Source organism: Periplaneta americana, chromosome 12, assembly GCF_040183065.1.
Source record: "Periplaneta americana isolate PAMFEO1 chromosome 12, P.americana_PAMFEO1_priV1, whole genome shotgun sequence".
Classification (NCBI taxonomy): Eukaryota; Metazoa; Arthropoda; class Insecta; order Blattodea; family Blattidae; genus Periplaneta; species Periplaneta americana.
In genome coordinates, this window is record NC_091128.1 from 97,671,705 (window position 1) to 97,687,577 (window position 15,873).

At 35.0% G+C, this 15,873-nt stretch overlaps 1 protein-coding gene across 1 annotated transcript in view; it reads left to right on the forward strand.

The window, feature by feature from the left end:
- The window catches only part of LOC138710698 (uncharacterized), a 320,335-nt gene that overhangs the window by 123,817 nt on the left and 180,645 nt on the right, over positions 1 to 15,873 (forward strand). The gene's annotated exons all lie outside the window — the stretch shown is intronic.

Genomic DNA, 15,873 nt, shown 5'->3' on the forward strand with positions numbered 1-15,873 from the left:
ATTCAAGCACATCAGTGCTCTGTAGAAGTTCCTGTAGCATCCTGAGTTGATATAAACAACACGGCATGTATAACACGCGACGTAGTTAAAATCATAGGTTCGGTGTCCGAACTTCCATCCCTAATGATAAGAAACCGAAACCTTCGTTGAAGGTGGCTCGGATCCAAATGGGCTTATAATTACACGAAGTTTAAGGAGACATTATTGTGATATAAACTATTGAGTTCGAGATTTTAACGTAAATAAACCTACACTTGTTTACTATTCCTGATACCAAAATGTGTTTCTCTGGCATTTCTTTTGATCGGCTGTGTGGCTGTTTACAGCGATTTCTTATAGCTAATGTTCTTGTTCAGTAACTACCAAACAATTTATGATGCAGAAATTTTGCGTATGGTATATAATAGGGTCTATTTTTAATAAAATGTTAATGGATCTTTATTTGAAATTATAAACACACAAATGACGACCAACTCCAAATGACATCAGATGATTTTTCTAGTTCCTCTTTTGTAGCGGGTGTCCACCAGTCAGGTTGATCCGACACTGTTTTGCCGTCGGCAAACAGTTGCGCCGCTCGGATGTTAGTTATTGTTTTAATAACCTATTTTACTTACGTACTTACTTAATTACCTATTAGAAATAATCAAATGACACTCACCATCATATCAGACAATCGAAGTGTTCATCCTTTGCTCGAAAACATGCGTCAATCCTGTGTGAAATTCATTTTCCGGTCTTAAAAAATTGCTACAGGAATATTTTCCTTCAATTACATGGAATGTTTGCGGTACACTTTTTTTGTTTGAGGTTAGTCCACAAATAAAGGACACGGATATAAGTCCGGGGATCTAGGAGGTCACAAATCCTTGTTAATTATTCTACTTAAAAGCCGACATGATGGCTGAGCGCTAGGGTGCTAATGTTATAAACCATGGGGCTCGGGTTGAAATCGCGGTTGATCCACACCGAATTTATAATCTGTTTAGCAAATCCGTGGCCCAGCGACACAGAGGTTTATTTCGGTTCCACTCCGACATCCCAACAATTCTTCTTCATCATCATCATCATCATCATCATCATCATCATCATCTTCATTCATTCATTAGGAGTGTAATGTAGATCCACCGCCTGTGATACACTCTGGGTAGTCTATGACGAACTAAGTGCTCTACGCTTTTCAGCACTAGCGACATCTATGAGCCACGCTCTTAGATTCGCGGCGTATAACTGCAAATTAATGGCCTTGCCATTACACACATACACATAAATACTTCGCGAAATGCACACATAGAATGTTCGGTTGTATGCGGAATCGCATTATCATGGATACAAATTTATTTATTATTTATTTTATTTATTTATTTATTTATTTAAATTTAAATATACAGAATAAAGAACATAATTACAAACAAGAGAAATAGAAGTAAAATAATACAATCAATATAAAAAGGAGATACAGTAGTATTAACAAAATTTGAGACCGAATGAGCAGCTCGTGTTCAGTCGCAGTTCAGATATAATATTAATAGGCCTATAAGAGAATATAAAATAAAATAAAATAGGAAATAAAATTAAAGTTACAGTTACAGAAATTATATAATACAATATTAATATAAGATAAATATAGAAAATAAAAAAATAAAATAAAATATGAACTAAAATTTAAATTACAGCGGCAATGGAATTATATAATATAATATTAACACTAGAGAAGAATAATATCGCACGTGAAAAGTAGAACAATTTACATACATATATATATATATATATATATATATATATATAGATTAATTAATTGATTAATTTGTTTTCTTTCGGCCAAATTAACAAATTGTGAATTTAATATTTCATTTACATAGGGTAACATTCTGAATTAATGGTACCAGGTCGAATGATATGGTTTGCACTTAACGCATACCACACCGGTTATCAGCTAGCATGACTGGCGGCAGCCAACATTTACTACGCCGGGAACGCAGTTCGACCAGTTTCGTCTGTTTTTAATCAACCTATCCGATGGACACCCGATATTATGTTGGGGAAACAGACGGAATGGTGCAATACAGTTAGTATTGAATGGAAAACTATTTTATAAGGAAAATAAGGAAATTTTGTTAAGATATTGTCTTCGTATGTTTTCACTTCAAGGAATATAAAAAATCCATGTGTGGAACGTCGTGCAATCTATAACAACCCACAGCAGAAGAAGCCCGATATCCAAAACTCTCTCAAGGCTGGATTGAAATCCGAAACTTCGGATCTAATGACGATCATCTTGGAGGGCTTTGTCGCGTAACGTGCGGTCCGCGGAACCGCCACTGTCGGGAAGAGAGAGAGAAAGATATGGCGTCCTGCTCTAGATTTGCTCCGTGGTCGTGATGAGTTTTAGACAGGCAAGATAGGACTGACTACGGGTGGAGGGTGTCGTCCGAATAACGAGCTCCCACATCGATCGGTCACTCGTCCGCCTCCTTTACGTGTTCCTCCGCACACACCACATAGATTTCATATTGACGGACAGCTGTAAAAAATTGCAGTCCAACATGTTACCCCCTGGATTTGATTGCGCTCCAAGAGTGCCGTAAAGTATCCATTCTTAGACCAATTGCATGAGAAATTGACACCACTTTCGTAAATTCTAGTCCTTTCTAGAATTGACACGGGCGTATTCATATGTTAGTATGAAGGACATGTGTCACTTTCTATTATATAATTTACTTCAACATCGATTACTCTTTCCTAAAAGTACTTAATCTTACATAAATTGAATGATAAATTGATTTCATTTCTATAAATTCATGTTTGCTATAAAATATGTGCCGCTCTATGTTATAGGCTAATAAAAGAATCGTCGAATCTCAGGAGAGGTCTAACTACGATATACAGAGTGATTCACGAGGATTTACCGTCACTTACGGAACTTTGGCCTATTTCCGAAGACATTCTGAGCAAAAAATGTCATATGAACATTTGTCCTAATCGCAATATTTTCAGAGTTACACTAATTTGAAGTTGATAGTAAAATACCTTTTTTCCTTTGTTTTAAGGGCAAAAAAATATTACAAATAGAGAATTAACTATTCTGAAGTGTCATTTCTTTAACTGGTTAGTATTTGAAGCTAAAAATGTGTTGTAAATTGTTTTGTACAGATTTTGTTTTCCAATTTTTAACTAAAAAATTACATCATTCTTACGCATTTATCACAAAAATTGTTACAAATCATATGACTTTAGGGACTTGATTCTTTACAGTTTAATTATGCATCCTAATGTACAGTCTTAAAGAATTTACAAGATTGGCGTAATTTGTAACAATAGTTGTGATAAATGCGTAAGAAAACGTAAAAATTGGAAAAAAAAAAAATTCTGTACGCAGCAACTACGGAATTCACAACAGAATATTAGCTAATTAAAGAAATGATACTTATGAATAGTTCATTCTTAATCTGTAATACTCTTTTACCTTTAAAACTCAATAATAATGGTATTTTACAAACAAATTCAAATTAGTGTAATTCTGAAAATATTGAGATTAGGACGAATGTTTATATGACTTTTTTGCTCAGAATGTCTTCGTAAATAAGCTCCGTAAGGGACGGTAAGTCCTCGTGAATCACCCTGTATAAACTTTTCCACAAAAGCACTATTCAGACCACTAATTTTACAAGAAATTTTCATCCACTTCCAAATTCTATTCTAAGCACTGTGATATTTTCTTTCGCAAAAATCCTTGTTCTTAGAGAATTTCATAAGAACTTGACACCAGTTTTCTATAATAATATATAATTCTGAGTACAACGATAGGTCTATATACACTATTCTGCAAAAATTCTTGCTCTTAGACAGTTTTATAACAAATTAGCACTAATTTCTCACATTTCATCATTCTCAGTATAATGACATACTTCTTTCCACAGAAATCCTTGCTCTTAGATAATTTTATAAGAAATTAGTACCAATTTCACCAGTTACATTCCCAGTACTACGATATACACTCTTCCGAAAAAATCTGTTCTTAGATGGTTTGTTTAATAACAATTAGCACTAACTTCACATATTCTATTCTGAGTACAATATATACTCTTTCGAAAAGCACTTTTTCTTAGACAGTTTTATAAGAAATTAGCACAAATTTCCCGCATTCTTTTCTTAGTACAACAATGTACACTCTTTCGAAAAAACACTTGTTCTTATCAATTTTATAAGAAATTAGCATCAATTTCCCTCATTCCATTCTCAGTACAACAATGTAAACTCTTTCGAAAAAGCACTTGTTCTTAGACAGTATTATAATAAATTAGCACCAATTTCTCGCATTCCATTCTCAGTACAACAATGTACACTCTTTCGAAAAAGCACTTGTTGTTAGTTTTATAAGAAATTAGTATCAATTTTCCACATTCCACTCTCATTACAACGATGTATATTCTTCTAAAATAAAACATTCTTAGTTTTATAAGACATTAGAATCAATTTATTTCCCAAATTCTACTCTACGATATACACTCTTCCTCTCCCCCCTCCCTCAAAAAGACACTTGTTCTTAGAAGCTGCAAATGAAATTAGCACTGATTTCCCATATTCCATTATTAGTACAACGATATACTACACTCTTCTGACAAAGAAAACACACTTGTTCTTAGTTTCATAAGAAATTAGCACCAATTTTTCACATTCCTTTCTCAGTGCAATGATACGCACTCTTCTCTAAATAGACACTTGCTCTTAGGCAGTTTTATACGAAAGAAGCACTCATTTCCCACATTCCATTCTCAGCACAACAATATACACTTCCGAAAAAACACTTTTTCTTAGACAGTTAATGTATTACGCCTAAACCCAAAAGGACATCGATTCTGTTTGCATATAAAATAATGGCAAACTCTGCTCTTCTAAAAACTGGAGAGATATGTTGGGCATCACAATATAATGGTAATATTGGATAGGAATATAATTCCTGTAGAATATATTTAAATTATTAAAAATTTGCTAGATTACTGTCACTCACATTACTTGGTCAGAATTACGTAGTACAAAAATTATTTTGAAGTACAATTTGATTTATGCTAAGAAAACATTAAAATAAATTATTAACGCATTATAAAATGAAATGCAAAGAAAAATTCATACAATTTCTAGTATTTAAAATTTATATATAATACAAAGTTACCGAATTTATTGTAAAACTCAGGACTTTGGAAAACCAAATCTTAAAAGAGTTTTTCTACGATAGGATGTAAAGTTGCATTTTATCCACTGTTATCGGTGCATAAAATGAGCCTTTAAAACACTTGTGCGTGAAAAAGTAAATAATCACTTTACACACTGCTATTCATTTTACGCACTTCCAAAGAAAATGTAGGTATTCATTGTACAACCTTGATTCAGTAAGAAATTAATGCATTACCTCGATCTTTCATTAATTAAATATTACACGTAACACAAATAAGTAACAAATTTAACATCAATATCTATATTTTAGCCCTTATTATTCTGAAGTTACATGTATTACTCATTTCAACAAGAAGTAGCATTCAACTTTTTCTAACCAATTTGTTGATTATATATCAGATTTAGACGGCCATGAAATCGTGATTATGAATAAAACAGGCTGACATTCCTTGGATGCTTATTTCTCAGTGGTTCTGAGTTTAGACGACCACGACATCGTGATCTTACAACCTCTCCAGTATGAAATATTTATTTTTGCACGATCGTGTTTTGCTGTACAGGTATTGTTGTTAGGCCTTGTAAGTTAGAATTCCCACACAGAAACTTGTTGCTAGGGAAACCATTCTTCATAACACAAAACTATACTGAAACAGACCCATTACAGTGCACTTATTGTTAGGCCTACTTAGTTACCATTACAGTACATTTTTGCGAAGACTTTGGAATAACATTGTTCTAAATTTTCAATACAAAATACAGTGTATTCTATTTGCAAGTTTTTCAAACTTTCCCTCGATTTTGTAAAACGCACTTCCCAACTTTGAATCAATATACTACTATTAATGTAAATTTTTTGCTATCGCAGAAAAAAAAAACCTTTTTTGTTCGGTTTCGGCTTGTTTCACAAAACTTTACGCTCGTGCCAAAAAGAGAACCTTTACGAATCTGTCTCATAAATAACTATCACGTATATCATGATATAAAATAAGAAAATACTGACCTTAAAATCACTGAAATCTGCATGAAAAATCCAGCAGGAATTGATGATGATAGGTCTACTGTATCTTGAAGTTCAGTTTCATAAGCAAAACAGTTTCCTACCAAAATATTTTTATAAATAGGATGTACACAATGTTGGCAATGATTAAAATAAATCTCACCTTGCCTCATAATTTTAAAACTTTGCTGAAATATTCCACCTATATATACACATGACGCCCTTCAGTTACCTGTGTCCCTGAAAATGAGTTTCGTAAGTATTATCGAAATACAGACGACGTTCCACTTCATTAAAAAAAGTGCAAAATTACAGCACAACGTGCATTATATTTATAATATTGCTCTTGAATAATTTAGTAAGTATACAATAGTTTGCCGTCTGTGAAGGCCATAGATCAATTTAACTCTGTCGTCTTCATTGACGTATTATCACGTACGAGTCTAACTTACAGATATATATATATATATATATATATATATATATATATATATATATAGACATTTATGCAATTATGAAAATGTACTAAAACTTTGCGCAAACTTATCTTTATCTAGAGCTTCACGTTTCAATTAAAACGGGGTTACTTAATGACAATGAAAATGGGTCATTCCTGAAGAAGACTTAAATATGGGCAGCAAGCCAATATTATGAAACGAGAGTTTAATTAGATTGAAATAGATTTTAAAGATTTCCAGCAAAAAGCTCCGGTGACTTACACAAACTTATAAAATCGATCGTAGTACGAATGAATTGGACCCACAGCTGAGGTTCCTAGCCTGTGGGGCACGAATCATTTTGTTACGTTCTCATCCCAAACGATTATAGATACGGAGAAAGGTTTGTGAAGTAGAAAGTCAATTTAGATATAAATTATTTGCGGGAATACACGTTCTCAAATTTCTGGAATCCATCCTTGATACATTTCCTTGAACTCAACATTTATTTTAATTTTTTCATTGATCGCAAGGTAGGAAAGAATGGCTCCGAACTGGGAACATTTGTTCCACTTTCTTGAACCTACCAAGTCCTGGACTTGGAATCATATTGAAATCATTGAATATTTCAAAGCTATCGAAATATCTGTTAGGAGCGTGCACTTGGACATTTCTTACCATACTTACTTACTCATGGCTTTTAAGGAACCCGGAGGTTCATTGTCGCCCTCACATAAGCCCGCCATTGGTCCCTATCCTGAACAAGATTAATCCAGTCCCTACCATCATATCCCACCTTCCTCAAATACATTTTAATATTATCCTCCCATCTACGTCTCGGTCTCCCCAAAGGTCTTATTCCCTCCGGCCTCCCAACTAACACTCTATATGCATTTCTGGATTCGCCCATACGTGCTACATGCCACGCCCATCTCAAACGTCTGGATTATAATGTTCCTAATTATGTCAGGTGAAGAATATAATGCGTGCAGTTCTGCGTTGTGTAACTTTCTTCATTCACCTCTCACTTCATCCCTCTTAGCCCAAAATATTTTCCTAAGATTCTTATTCTCAAACACCCTTAATCTCTATACCTCTCTCAAAGTGAGAGTCAAACTTTCACAACCATACAGAACAACCAGTAATATAACTGTTTTATAAATTCTAACTTTCAGATTTTTTGACAGCAGACTAGATAACAAAAGCTTCTCAACCGAATAATAACAGTCATTTCCCATATTTATTCTACGTTTAATTTCCTCCCGAGTGTCATTTATATTTGTTACTATTGCTCCAAGATATTTGAATTTTTCCACTTCTTCGAAGGATAAATCTCCAATTTCCATAGTTCCATTTCGTACAATATTCTGGTCACGAGACATAATCATATACTTTGTTTTTTCGGGACTTACTTCCAAACCTATTGCTTTACTTGCTTCAATTAGAATTTCCGTGTTTTCTTTAATTATTGTTAGTGGATTTTCTCCTAACATATTTATGTCATCCGCACAGACAAGAAGCCGATGTAACCCGTTCAATTCCAAACCACATTTATTACCATAACTGGATGAAATGTGTCTAAACCAATGCATTTAAATAAAAAAAAAAACATATTAAAAAAAGATGACTTGGGGAGTTTTTGAACTCACCGTTTCAATTAATCATGCTCTTAATTACAAAACGTATAATGTGTTTGTTTATTTATTTATTTTAATGTATTCTATTGCGCCCTTCAATCTGCATAGTTACATCATTTCTACCCTGTATATCACCATGCATTGAAAATCTGTAGGTCGCTTCAATAACTCCTCAGCCCAAAAGCCACATCTTTCAGTGATTTTATGGCACAGAAGCAGAATGATTTGAGTGGCGGGCGCAAATAGCCACAATCTTAACATGAGGAGGATCTTAGGCATGCATTGCACTGCCCTGTACGTGTATATACCGCAATACGGCATTTCCTCTGTAATAAGCAGTCCTGCTGCTGCTTCTGGTATAATGAAGGATCGTGCAGGAATGGTCGAGATTAACTTGGAATGAGGCCCCCGTGTCCTGATGTGACGATGATATATGGGCCAAGTACAAGGGAGACGTGGACTAGTCATATAGTCTTGAGGCCTCCACCCGTGAAATATCGCATACAAACACGCAACGCAACTACAGACAGACTTCCCAAGCAGACTATGGGCAGCTAAAGTGGACGTGCAAAATGTACTGTGAACGAATAATTTAATGGTTTTCTACTTGCAATATGTGTATACCCCAAGTCTGGAACATGCTCAAGTATTAGATGAGGAGGACGCGGGGTGGGGGAGGGGACGGAGTGGTGCAGTGATTTAAAAAGAAACAGAATTGTGTTTATTCAGGTCGGATATAATATATATATATAAAAGTGAACATGTTGGCATGTCGGAACTCTGTGTTACAGTTCCTGCCACTGCTTTTTTAGATCCTTTTCTAACGGGTGACGTAGGTAAGAAAATTTAGTAATATAATTATGTATATCAATTCGCGATAGCTTACAATGAGAAAGAAAGCGTTATTTGTTCAACGATGGCATTAAAAACAAGATTTCTGCTAATAGAAGGCTAAAAAAGGACAGGAAAAATTTTATATCGTTTAAGAGTTTCACTGTTCAACGTAATGTGAGATTTTTTGGATTCCTGCACCGTGTCATATAGGCTATAATTACAGAAAATACAACGTACCAAATCTACGTATCGGCTGTCTACCTTTTTGATTATGGAATTGATTCGTAGTTCCGAACTTGGAAGTATCTTTAATGAAAGACCTTAGTTATCATCATCAACATCAGCAAGGATTAGGCCAGTGGCCTGTTCCGTCTCCAGAAAATTATTTCTGTTGTAGTGACTACCACTGCCTTTTTTTAAATCGTTTCCTAACAAATGACGTAGCTAAGAAAATTTATAAATTTATGTCTGTCAATTCAGGTAGCCTATAATGAGAGAGAAAGCGTCATTTGATGATATTAAACTTGAGATTTCTGCTAGTAGAAGAAACAAAAAAGACAAAAAAATTGGCATCATTTAGAATGTTCACTATTCAACCCAGTGTAAGATTTTGTGGGTTCCTGCACCGAGTCATAGTCTATATAGCCTACAGAAACATTCAACGTATCAAATGTATGCATCGGCTGAATAACGTTCCTGATTATGAAACAGATACTTAGTTCTGAAACTTTGGAAATATCCGTAGAGAAAGACGACCTAAATTACCATCGACATTAACATCAGCAAGGATTAGATCAGTAGCCTGTTCCTTTTCCAGAAAATTTTAAAAGTCTAACTGATCTTTCCAAAGTTTCTTCTGACTCGTCTTCTTCCTCTAGGTTTGTGAACCCATATTTTGAGAGGTATCCTACTATCTGCATTCTCATTAGGCCTACATAATCGTACCTAATTTTCTTGTATATTTCGATAACGGTACTAATACACTCAAAATTTTCATGTTCATTTATTTATTTCATTTATTGTATTCCATAGATTGTACATCAGCATTGTAGTTTTGAGATATGGAACAATTCTGAAGTTATATAAAAGTATACAATAGACCTACATAAAAAGTATATTAATTCAATTTACAAGCATAAACTATTCGTCAATTGAGTGGAAAGCATGAATATTCAGAATTTTTTTTTTAAATTCTGTTCTGTTCTAAACCTTTTCCCTTTGCCCTTCATATCTCTAAGAAAATTAGGTAGTGCATTCAAGACCGTAATATATGAATATATATAACAGCTCAGACTAACAGAAGGTAAATGGAGATCAGATTTATATCTTGCATTAAAATTATGAATGTTATGTTTAGTGCTAAATGTATCTTGGTTTTTAATATGAAACATCACCAGGGAAAAAATGTGCTTAGAAGGTGAGGTCAATATTTACAAATTTTACAAAACCTTCTTATACAATATCTTTCATGCACACCTGTCACTGTCCTTATACAACGGGCAATCAATAAGTTTCCGGACTGCCCTGAATGTAGACAACACACGAGACATTCGAAACGGAGAAGTTATCTAGAACCAGAGAAAGGCCTGGAATATATACTAACACATCACTTGAAAGAGGAGACTAGCCATAAGGCATTTAAGTACGGAGAGATTCCAGGAAAAATCGTAATAGATCCTTGATATGTTTGCATAAAGTCACGCGTATAAGCTCCGTTCTTAAAATACTATCGGACGCTGTTTCATAGACTGACTCAACAGGCATGGAAGCAATGATCTTCACTGACACACGCATATATGTTTAACAGTAAAATAAATATAAATGTAGTTGCCATTAGGAAAGTTCAGGATAATAGAGAGGGTTTGAAATTGAGCGGGTCACATCAGCTTCTCGTCTATGCGGATGATATGAATATGTTAGGAGAAAATCCACAAACGACTAGGGAAAACACGGAAATTCTACTTGATGCAAGTAAAGCGATAGGTTTGGAAGTAAATCACGAAAAGACAAAGTCTATGATTACGTCTCGTGACCAGAATATTGTTCGAAATGGGGAATATAAAAATTGAAGATTTATCCTTCGAAGAGGTGGAAAAATTCAAATATCTTGGAGCAACACTAACAAATATAAATGACACTCGGGAGGAAATTAAACGCAGAATAAATATGGGAAATGCCTGTTATTATTCGGTTGAGAAGCTTTTGTCATCTAGTCTACTGTCAAAAAATCTGAGAGTTAGAATTTATAAAACAGTTATATTATCGGTTGTTCTGTATGGTTGTGAAACTTGGACTCTCACTTTGCGAGAGGAACAGAGATAAGGGTGTCTGAGAAGAAGAATCTTAGGAAAATATTTGGGGTTAAGAGGGATGAAGTGACAGGTGAATGAAGAAAGTTACACAACACAACTGCACGCATTGTATTCTTCACCTGACATAATTCGGAACATTAAATCCAGACGTTTGAGATGAGCAGGGCATGTAGCACATAGGGCCAATCCAGAGTGTTAGTGGAGTGTTAGTTGGGAGGCCGGAGGGAAGAAGACTTTTGGGGAGGCGGAGACGTAGATGGGAGGATAATATTAAAATGTATTTGAGGGAGGTGGGATATGATGATAGAGAGTGGATTAATCTTGCTCAGGATAGGGATCGATGGCGGGCTCATATGAGGGGGGAAATGAACCTCCGGGTTCCTTAAAAGCCATAAGTAAGTAAGTAGTTGGGAAATATATTGATTGCATCTTGTAGCTTTCTTTTGTAAAACAAAAAATAAATATGTTAACTTCAGATGAGTCGCCCCAGAATATTAATCCATATTTCATTAGTGGAATAAAAGTAGTATACGAAGTATGACATTTTAAGGGTGTTTATATCGCCAACGAAGTATAAGTAAGTACCGTATCTTAAAGCTTAACATGTAGAGCTCAATTCAGGAGTAATGTATTCCATGTGTGCTTTCAAGTTCAAATGATAATGTAATTATCTCAAACTAAGAAACTTTGTGCTTATATATTCGTTGAGATCAGTTCCATTTAATCTAATATTGTACCAAAACTAAGAACTATTATGTGTACTAAATTTAATTATATTTGTTTTATCAACATTAAGTGCTAGTTTATTTGCACTAAACCATTAATTTAATTATTTACGGATTTTTTGTTTTGTTTTGTCCAAATCCCTCCAGTGATCTCAGAAGTCGCATTTCAGAGGTCTCAAACCTAAATTACATTCAACTAAATTATATGAGAAAGATGATCAATTATTGTATATAACTTATAGGAAGTTTCAGAAATAAATAAACATATAGATTGCCTTTTTCTTGTCTCTTATTTTGATGGAGTCGATAAATATCTCTGATACGTTCAAGCCTTTTGGAGGGTCTGTTAAAGAAATATTTTCAGAATTTTGTTTCAGTGAAGTTAACGAATTTATCCACAACTTACACGTAAAAGCGCGGTTTACTACATAAGTTCTCTTTTGTTAGATTTCGGAATCTTATGGACCGAGACTAAAAATCCTTCCAACAGACACCATGTCCACTTTACTCTAATCGGTAGCATTCTTAACATTTCGTACTTAAATATCCTATGCCTGGTCATGAGATATTATAGACAATCCCTGATTATCAATGGGTTGCCACTTAGACGGCTTCAGATTGATACCATACCATTTCTTGGAGAGTTTCACCTCAAGGTGGCCAAAGGAAGTCATTCTTAGAATCTTGTTGGCGTTAAAGAACTAATTATTATTTCTGCCGGGTTTGAAGTCTCTAATCTCGGGACAAATGGCGAGTACGGTATCAACTCACAACCGAGGATAGCCTGCTACAATACCAGCAAGAAAAATTGTTTTCTGTATGGAACTTGTAAGAACCACAGCTCTACAAGGAGGCAGGTGAAGTTATATCAGACAGGGAGGACTCGAGATTACAACAAATCCATGCAGCAAATTGGTCTCATTGACATATCGGTGTTACCAATCGAAGCAACTAATTATAAAATATCGCAGGTGGGATCTTTATTCCACGCATGCTCTGCCCTCAGGCTACCATCTACCATCCTGTCCTCCCATAATGCTAATCTCTCCGAGTGATCGGCGTCATTCAGCGCAGTATTCCGATATTCTGTCTGAATAACGATCTTGAAAATATATACAGTTTTTGTGCACGCTATTTCCTAACACACGGAAAATAATAAGGTCGCTCGGAGACCTGATAAGGCGACGTAAAGGCTCTCCAGAGACTGGGCGGGCGAAAGGTGGCGCTCACGTGCCGTCAGGTAGATACGGCGTGATTGCTGATAGGTTATACCAACGTGATATATTATAACATACGTACATATGTAATATATATTTTATTTTTATTTCAATTTTTATTGTACCTGAGTTTTTTAATGTACTTCACTCCCACCCCTTCTACTAATGAAGTTCGAACTGTCCTCCACACACACACACACACACACACACACACACACACACACACACACACACACACACATACAGAATCATCATCATCATCATCATCTTCCTAACAAGTATTAGGCCAAGTGGCCTGTTACGGTCTCAAACTAGAATTTTCAGTCCATCTCTTCTTTGGACGGCCTAGAGATCTTTGCCTTCAATAAACTTATTCCTCTATAATTATCCGTACTTTTCAAATCTCCTCTCTTATGTATAGGTATTACAATAGATTTAGTCCAACTTTCTGGAAATCCTTGTCCCTCCCATATCAAATTTAAAAATCTAAAAAATCTTTGTAGAAATTTATGGCTAGCATATTTAAATAATTCACTATTTATTAAATCTTCTCCTGGAGATTTATTGTTTTTCAATTTAGCCAAGATTCTTTGTAGTTTATCCATAGAAATTAACTCCATTAAAGGATTAGTTGAAAATGGAAGCGTGAGAGATTGTGTTGATGTAGACCATAGTTGTTGAAAATACTGTAACCAATTGTCCTGAGAAATAACATTTATTCTTAGATTATCTTTTACTTCACAATTTAATTTCTTAAGAATTTTATAAGTCTGTGGTTGAGGCCGAGTAATATCATTTTCTAAGTATGCCACAAAGTTTATCCAATTCTGTCTATGGTTTTTTCGAACTTCTCTCTTTGCGATTGCCCGTTTCTTACGATAATCAATTTGATCTTCTTCTTTCTTGGTTGAGATATACTTATTGAATGTTTGTCTTTTATCTGCAATTATCTTGCTTACGTAATCATCCCACTGTCGCAAGCCTTTCTTTCTAAGCCACGCCTTTTTTTGTCCCAAACTTTCTTTGGCGGCTTGTGTTAAAATTTGTTTCATATTCAACCATTCATCTTCAACATTAACACACAGAATCAAGGCTGCATATAGTAAACAGCACTGAGTTAGTGAGTATAGTACGTTCCAGAAATATGTTCGCATTTTCCAGTGACGAAAGAGCTTTCAATATTGAATCATATTTTCGCACAGGTACTGTCCGTTTGCCTACATCGCATCCCGATTTCCCCCACCTGCTGTAAAAGCTGGGCTGTCTTAGCTCTTTTCTGAAAACATTAATTTGTGTTAGGAATTGGACGTTTACGTAATATTATACACCTGTTTAAAATAACTTAAATAAAAGGATCTCGTTAAGTAATTAACTGTCACGTGATTTCCCTCCTTTCTACGATTCTGCGGCATAACCACTTGGACGGACAGTAGATAGCATGTCTGAGTAATTTTATCTGTGCGGGTCGGGCAGAAGTGAAGATTGAATTTACAGTATGTAAGGTACTCTTTTATAGAGTAGGTACAGAATTATTTCAACATGACTTACCAGTACGAAGGACGAAACTGGCAATTGGAATTAGATGCAATAGTCTATAGTGCGATAATATGCACAAAAGAACTGAAACCTGTATCGAAATGAACGGCCATCATTTTCAAAAATGTGATTAAATATCCATATTATGATTATTTTTCAATTTAACTTCATTCTCTATAGGCCTGTTGTACGCTAATGTGCTGTAGACAGTATAATATACACTGCATAATGAATACGTTCACATGGATAACTCAGTTCGTGAGTAAAAACACTTATTCTTAATACAGTACTGCATTTTGATTAAACAAAAACCTAATGAAAATTATCGAACTAAAAATCGCGATATTTCCTAGTTTACGTAAATGGATGAACTACTTTTCTTCCCTCCTATACCTAGTAAAGTGATTTGTTTGTGTTTTGCGCCAGTATCATCGAACTCCAGTCGTGGAAGTGGGTAGCAAACGGTGTTTCCGGTTCTCTAAAGGTAGGCCTATAGGCAGGTTAATATTAAAAATGTTAGAAAAAATAATATGATGTCCCTGTATATATATGGTATATAAAGACGTACGACATACATACATACATACATACATACATACATACATACATACATACATACATACATACATACATACATAATCTGTAATTCCAGAATGGAAAAAGCAAGCAAATCCACCCTCCCCTCCGTCACAAGTCGCCGTACCCCACGATATGATACAAATTAATTTCACTCGAGCTTTACCAATCTTATTAAGTACACAGAAGATGCCTTTCTTGGAAATAACGAAACTTTGTTTATTGCAGGCTTCTTTCATTTTGACTTCACTGTACTTGGCATTGGAAAGGGTCGTAATGTACCCCTCCCAAAAAGGCTCGATTTTCTTGGGAATTTCTGCTGTGAGTCGCCGTGCACTCTGACTATGAGATCACTCACTACTGGTCTGTCACCTCGCGCTACAGTTCAGCTGTCGTGTGAGTCCTGACGCACATGACGTCTTTCAAA